This window comes from Lygodium microphyllum, chromosome 19 (assembly GCF_053477565.2).
Source record: "Lygodium microphyllum isolate KBCC chromosome 19, Lygodium_microphyllum_v1.1.10, whole genome shotgun sequence".
NCBI classification, from domain to species: Eukaryota; Viridiplantae; Streptophyta; class Polypodiopsida; order Schizaeales; family Lygodiaceae; genus Lygodium; species Lygodium microphyllum.
This window is the reverse complement of record NC_141153.1, coordinates 2,319,472-2,326,320: the sequence shown is the minus strand read 5'-3', so window position 1 is coordinate 2,326,320 and position 6,849 is coordinate 2,319,472. Positions and strand designations below refer to the sequence as shown.

Below are 6,849 nucleotides of genomic sequence, written 5' to 3'. Positions count from 1 at the left end.
TTTAAAAACTCATTTAGTGCCAATAGCCTTGTTGCTAGTCAGTAACAACCATCTTAGGACTGTTGATAGCATCCCTTTCTTGCTCAACTACTTAGTCCACTAATGGAGGCAAAACATGATCAACCAAGGGTTGATTTGGGGTAGGTGGAGTAGCAATAGCTTGATGTAATACATCTATTTCTGTATTTACAGTAGGCTCAGATCCTAATACAAGTGGCAAGAGACCCTCAAAGACATCACTAAACTCATAGGTGACTGACATCTCAAACTGATCCTGAGAGGTTTTTTGCTAATGCTACTAATCCTCGTTGTCATCTCTAAGATTAATCATCAATAGAATCTAATCTTCATTATCCTTATTGACTTCTTCAATCTCCTCCATTGTTAAGCCTGTATTGATGTTCATTTTTGCCGCAGGCTCAGCATCCATTGTTTCCTCCTCTTTGGTGTTTGTAGTGTCAAAGTGCAGATCGTTGTCATTTCTAAAGGTCAACAAGGTCATTATGATCAGAAAGAAGAACTCTATGATTGTCTAACATTGATACATGAATCTACATTTGGTTGTTAGTACATATATCTCTATGATTTTAGCTGGACAGTTTGAAAATGATAGGTACCATATATCTTTTGATGATTATTTATGAAAGATATTGCTCTACATGAATCTACATACTCTATGTAGATGATTAACTCTCTCTGACATTGCTCATGCAGTGGGAGTTGTTAGTAGATTCATGTTGTAGCATCAGAAAAGTGGGAGTTAATACACAAAGAACCAGTACACAAACTTGCCACCATGGACGAGCATCTACATTCTTGTAAAGAACGCATGTTCAACATGAGCTGGAAAAATATATGGCTCCTTTGAAAACGGTAACAAAAATATATCTGCAGTGGGAGTTGTTAGTAGATTCATGTTGTAGCATCAGAAAGTGGGAGTTAATACACAAAGAACCAGTACACAAACTTGCCACCATGGACGAGCATCTACATTCTTGTAAAGAACGCATGTTCAACATGAGCTGGAAAAATATATGGCTCCTTTGAAGATTGTATTAACTTGGAGGAATTGACTGACCAAAATCCAGATGGCTCTTGTCTCATTGTGGCATTACTACCTTTGTACTTTGCTGGAAACCAATCCACCTTCAAAACCACCTATTAAAACACATGAATTGAAGCTTTAAAATTATGTTTAAATTCAAGAAGTCTAGATATCGCTATTACACAATTCAAGAGAGTGTTTTTATTTACCTGATTGAAGATACGATATGATACTTCATAAATGCCTACTCTGATTCCCACATAGCCAAATTCATTGTTGACAAGATTTGTGTCTCTTGAACTTGCATGTGATACTTGCTTGAAAGAGGCAACAATGCACGAATCTTGAGTGAGACGTAAGTTGTGAATATTCTTCACCCTTGGATGTTGTCCATAAGCCCACATGTTTGTATACATGCGATCCTGAGCCAACAAATAAACCATAAAAAGTAACTGATATAAAATTCACTTGTTTAGTTTAGAGTTCTTGAAACTTAAAAAAAAAAGGTTACATGTCTTTCACACCCAATCATAAACTCTCTTTGTTCATCTGAGATAGGCTCATGATTTCTAATCGCCTGTTACATACGGGTGTATATCCAATCCGTGAAAGAAGGCACGTCCTCATCTTCATTTACATCGGCTTGACGTCTTGATCTCCTCTTTCTCCGTTTGCCAAATCGTCTGCTTGCAAGTTCTGCATCATACTCATCAACAAACTGTTGCATGCATTCACTATTGTAGACTATGAAAGTAGATATATCCAATTTGTCTTGGACCTTGAGGCAAAAAGGGACTCCTTGACCAGACAATACCTCGTCTGACATGGTATAAGAAGACTCAGTTGTCCAAGCACATGGAGCCTCCTCATTATAGTTGGCTCTAGGTATTTAGAGACGTAATACATGCATTCCTCAACAAGCACCCATCCCTAGGCCATGGAACCCTCTACTTTCGTCCTTTGGCGTACATAAAATTTTAAAACTCCCATAAATCTCTCGACCCAAAACATCCTTCGAGTGCTCGCAACATCAGCAATCTCTATCTTGTCCACTACATGAATCAGAACATGAACCTGGATATCAAAAAAGGACGTTGGAAGCTCCTTCTCCATTAAACAGAGAAGCTCTATGCATTCACGCTTCTTTTGTGGAATGGACTCTTTGTCAATTTCTTTAGATGTAATCCATCTGTAGAGGAAAAAAATATATTAGACATGTTTTTGAATGTTTTTGTACTGCAAATTAACGAGCAAACGAATACCTTGAAAGTGACCCAAGACAGTAAATGATATCTCAAATGCCTCTTGTAGTGCATCCATCAATAACAAGGGGTAGGACATGTTGCACATATAAATCCATGATAAGCTCGATGAATGAAACAAGGAAGGTATTCAAAATTACTTTCAAAGATTGGGACAGATTTACCTTCAAAAAATTATGCCAATCATGTGTTTTTAGGCCATGTCATCTGCTGTGAACATGTTTTGACAAGACACACCATACCCTGTAGGCGTATGAATAGATTGAATTCATTGTGAGAGTTTGCATCTCTTCCGATGTGAGCACCCATGGGGTGTGGGCTAATAAGTTTTCTCGCATGTAGTTTCATCAAATTGTGGCTATTGATTGGGCTTCAAGTTTTGGTTCATTAAGTCATTTCTAACTGCAATTGTGTCTTTCAAACCAATGAGGTGTTGCCATAAGGAATGACCAATGTTCTTGATTATATACATAGGATAAGAAGATGACAAATCTTCAAATCCTTCCAATATTCTAAAGCATACCATATCGAGGGACTTAATGCCAAAGGACGTTTTCCTCTAACTTGCATCTGGACGTCATCGCTCTCATCGCTACTTATGATTTTTGACTTCGGATCTATAGCAAGTCCTGCAGTCCATTGTTGATACCAATCCATTGGTGTCATCCGCATGGGACATCTCCCATTCTCCACCTTTCCATTAAAATGCATGGCTTGTCTCCTGCTTCGTAAATGATGATTTGCAAGCAAAAATCGTCTATGCAGAAGATAGATATTTTTGTTGAGACTTGTTATATGTCGATCTCAACCAATCACCGCATAGAGGAAAAGCTTTATAACTCTTGGTAGATATCCCTGCCGAAAAAAAAAAAAGGAACGACTCGCTTAACAAACATCATAAAAACACACGAGACAATGTGTATACGTTGAACTGCGTACCTAAGCAAAAACCATATCTTGGAAAGTCATGGATAGTCCATGTTACAATTCCATGAATGATGAATTGTCTTTGACCACTACTTTTGGACATATCCACGACATCAATCCCTCTCCATAGATCTTGAAGATCATCAATGAGGGGGGCCAAATAAACATTAAGGTCTTTAACTTGACGTTTTTCTGGAATTAAGAGGGAGAGCATTAAATGCTCCTTGTTAATATTGAGATAGGGGGCAGATTCTAGTTAATAACTACCACTGGCATCCAATCTCATGGAGAATGGATTCACACCATCCAATCCTATGCCATTGTAATATTGCATGGTTCTTTTGCAAAATCTGGCCAGCATAAATCAACGTGCTCAAATGCAAGACTATCGGATGGAATTCACATTACTCCATCTTTGCTCTTATGCAAGACTATCGGATGCAAGACCATAGGATGAAATTCGCATTACTCCATCTTTGCTCTTATGCTACGCTCCCCAAGACATAATTTTAGCTAGTTTCGGACTTTGAAACATATGTTTTATATGTGAAGCCGAGGGAAAATGCCTTAATACCTTTCTAGGAACCTTACCTTTGCCTTCTTTATAACAAGACGTTCAACATTTTGGGCACGTCACATCATCCTTGTGTTGACCTCTGTACAAGATACAACTGTTGGGGCATGCATGTATAGATTTACAGTCAAGTCCAAGATTATTTATCATTTTTTAAATCGCATCATGCGATGCAGGGAGGGCATTGCTTGAAGGTAGGAACTTCTCAGAGAGTAGCCTGTAAGTCAATTACACAAGCTATCAAGCATGGGAAATAATAAAAAGCATAATCACACAACAATGAAATGGAATTTGCTTAAAAAAAAGTGTGTCACATACTCTAATAGAGCCGTAATAGATACATTACTCCATCCAAATCGATTTTGAAGATTGAGGATAAGTAAGCTTGCACTTAGACATGCCAATTGGCTTCATGTATAGATACGCTTTAGAGCTTCTTCTCGAAGATATTTCTCATTGTCGAGAATATCACTTACACCATCATTTTGATAACAATCATCAACAAAATCAATCATGCCATCATCATCGTCAAAGATGCCATTGCATGGATCAAACTCCTTGGAATATTGTTCTTTTAGTCTTGCATACATGTTAGGATCAGTCCTACGTAGGATCCTCATGCACTCTACTGACATATGTGATGTGCCATATGAAAGTTGATTTATGACATCATCAATGTTGTGATCAGGATGCTGCATATTTGAAGGCAAAGAAGACATACATCAATAACATGCTTTGACCATAAAAGGAGAGAGAGACACACATGCAAGTACACACAATTCAATAGCTGCAAATTTAAGAATAATTAGAACCACATTTTATTGTACATATACAAAGCTTTCAAAGATTGCCCAAAAAGATTATAACATTACAAGATTGTAGTACAGAAGTCCAAAATTGTAGTACAAGGTTCCATAAAAATATATAATCTATATACACTAGAGTTCCTAATCCTCATCTATAAAGTGTGCTCATGGAGGCCTCTGCCAACCATAGTTAATTAACAATTCATCGCACACACGCAATGGTGTAATAGCATTCACAACTATGTATCTTGGTACATCTCTACTCATATGTCCTAGTTCATGACTATTTTCAATCTCTACAAATGTGCAATTGGTTCTTGCGCTTCTTCCTTGGTTGCTATTCATCAAACTTGCTATGTTTCCTTGAAAGTAAGGTCTCCCATCAATATGGAGAAATTGCCCCTCTGCATGTGTGATGCCTCTCTCAGAAAAGAGAGGCTGCATTGAGACACAACCCATAAGTACTCATGCTTTGAATGTAGCGAGCAAGTTGATGCCATGGTCCCCACCCATATATAGGTCCACAAAAAGACATAAGAGTGACCTTTGAATGAGGGGGCACATGTAAATCATGTGCAATAAATAGGCCTCGTCCTGCTCCATTGATAGTGGATGGAGCAATCATGTACCAATTTCCCCAAAAGCTGAAAACCTCTCCATCTGATGGAAGTGATCCCCTTTTCCATCCTTTCTATCCTCTATGATTGTACGTTTGTACTAGAGCATGCAAACGAGTAGGCAATGGATGATCTCCGGCTGTCTCATCCTCCAGAGACCAGGGACAAGAGGTCGTCGAGAAACCTCAAACTACAATTGACCAATGGCCTGTCAATGCCGTGTGCGAGGGACATGTGCCCCACCAATACTGTAGTCATCCTCCTCATCAAGCGAGGGTGCCTACATATAAAACTTAGTTCGCATCATATATAGAAGTCAATGCTCATTACAAAAACTAATAATGAAAGTAAGAAAGATCAGTCACGTACCATAGGTTCATGTCACTCCTCAGATGCTGGCACTCGATCATTAATACCATATTGCATCATGTGAATGGCACTCTCATCATGGCCTCTGATACGTGCCTCGACAATGATCACACCAACATATCACATGCTCCTCATAGTAAAATTCATCATATGTAGGTCTATGTGCAGCACTAGAGCTCTGTCCACCCCAGCCATCAACAATAAGAGGTGGCGGTGTAACCTCTGACCTATCTGAATCTACTTATCAAGAATCACAAAAATATGAGACATTTATTGAAGGATCAATTATAGTTAAGTACCATAACACTAGTATAACAATGAAATCTAATAGGTTTTTCGATATCTTATAGTGCTTATTCTGTGAAGAACAAACTCTGTGTGTGTGTGTGTGCGCGCGCGCGCGTGCGTGTGTGCGTGCAATCCTCCTTTTGTTTGTCTCTACCATACAATAGCCTCTCTTTTTTTTTCATACTAGAATAAGCATTAATTGATATTATGGAAGTAATGCTTACTTTAGTGTGGCCAAAAATACAGGCGCTACTGTTTGGTGGAGACAAGCAAATGTGCATGGAGACATGGCAACACTTTTGCAGGGAGAGATGCCTATAGATCAGCTTTCCTCAGTAGAGGGTATGTGCAATAAATAGCTTACATTTGACATGACCTATATTGTATGCACACATTTGTCTAGATTTATTAATGATATGCATTGACGTGTGTTTGTCTATTTTGTATAGGGGAGGGATGATGTTACTACACTTAGACATGCATACTTTATATATACACTTTTGTAGATACTTCTTGATGGTATACATTGACATTTGTTGGTTTCGTATTTGAATTTGTTTATTGTTGAACAATTATGTAGTTTCTTGGCAAGTTAATAAGTATATATTTGAACTTGTTTATTGTTGAGAGTAGTATATATCCAAAAGTTATTTATTTGTTGGTAACTTAACAAGTATATATCCTACATTAAGAACTTTGTGGGTTTCCATGTTGGGCTGTAATGTCAATAAATTCGTGGTTTCCATGTTTTCCACCAAGGTACCAGATTCAATGCTATGCATCAACTCATTCCGAAGTACCTCGTACCCAAGTATCAAGGTAGAAGTCATTAGATGAGTCTGTTTATTATAATTTTGATTGTTGTATAGCGCATCGAGAAGATGGGTGTCTAGGAGATATTATGGGCTCCTAAAAAGATGGGTATCTAGGAGATAAAAAGGTTATGCCTCACGGTAACAAC

General features: G+C 38.1%; 1 pseudogene; it reads right to left on the bottom strand.

Annotated features, from left to right (window-relative positions):
• Window positions 1-4,779: 4,779 nt before the first annotated feature.
• Window positions 4,780-6,169, bottom strand: LOC148019495 (uncharacterized; annotated as a pseudogene).
• Between the last annotated feature and the right edge of the window lie 680 nt (window positions 6,170-6,849).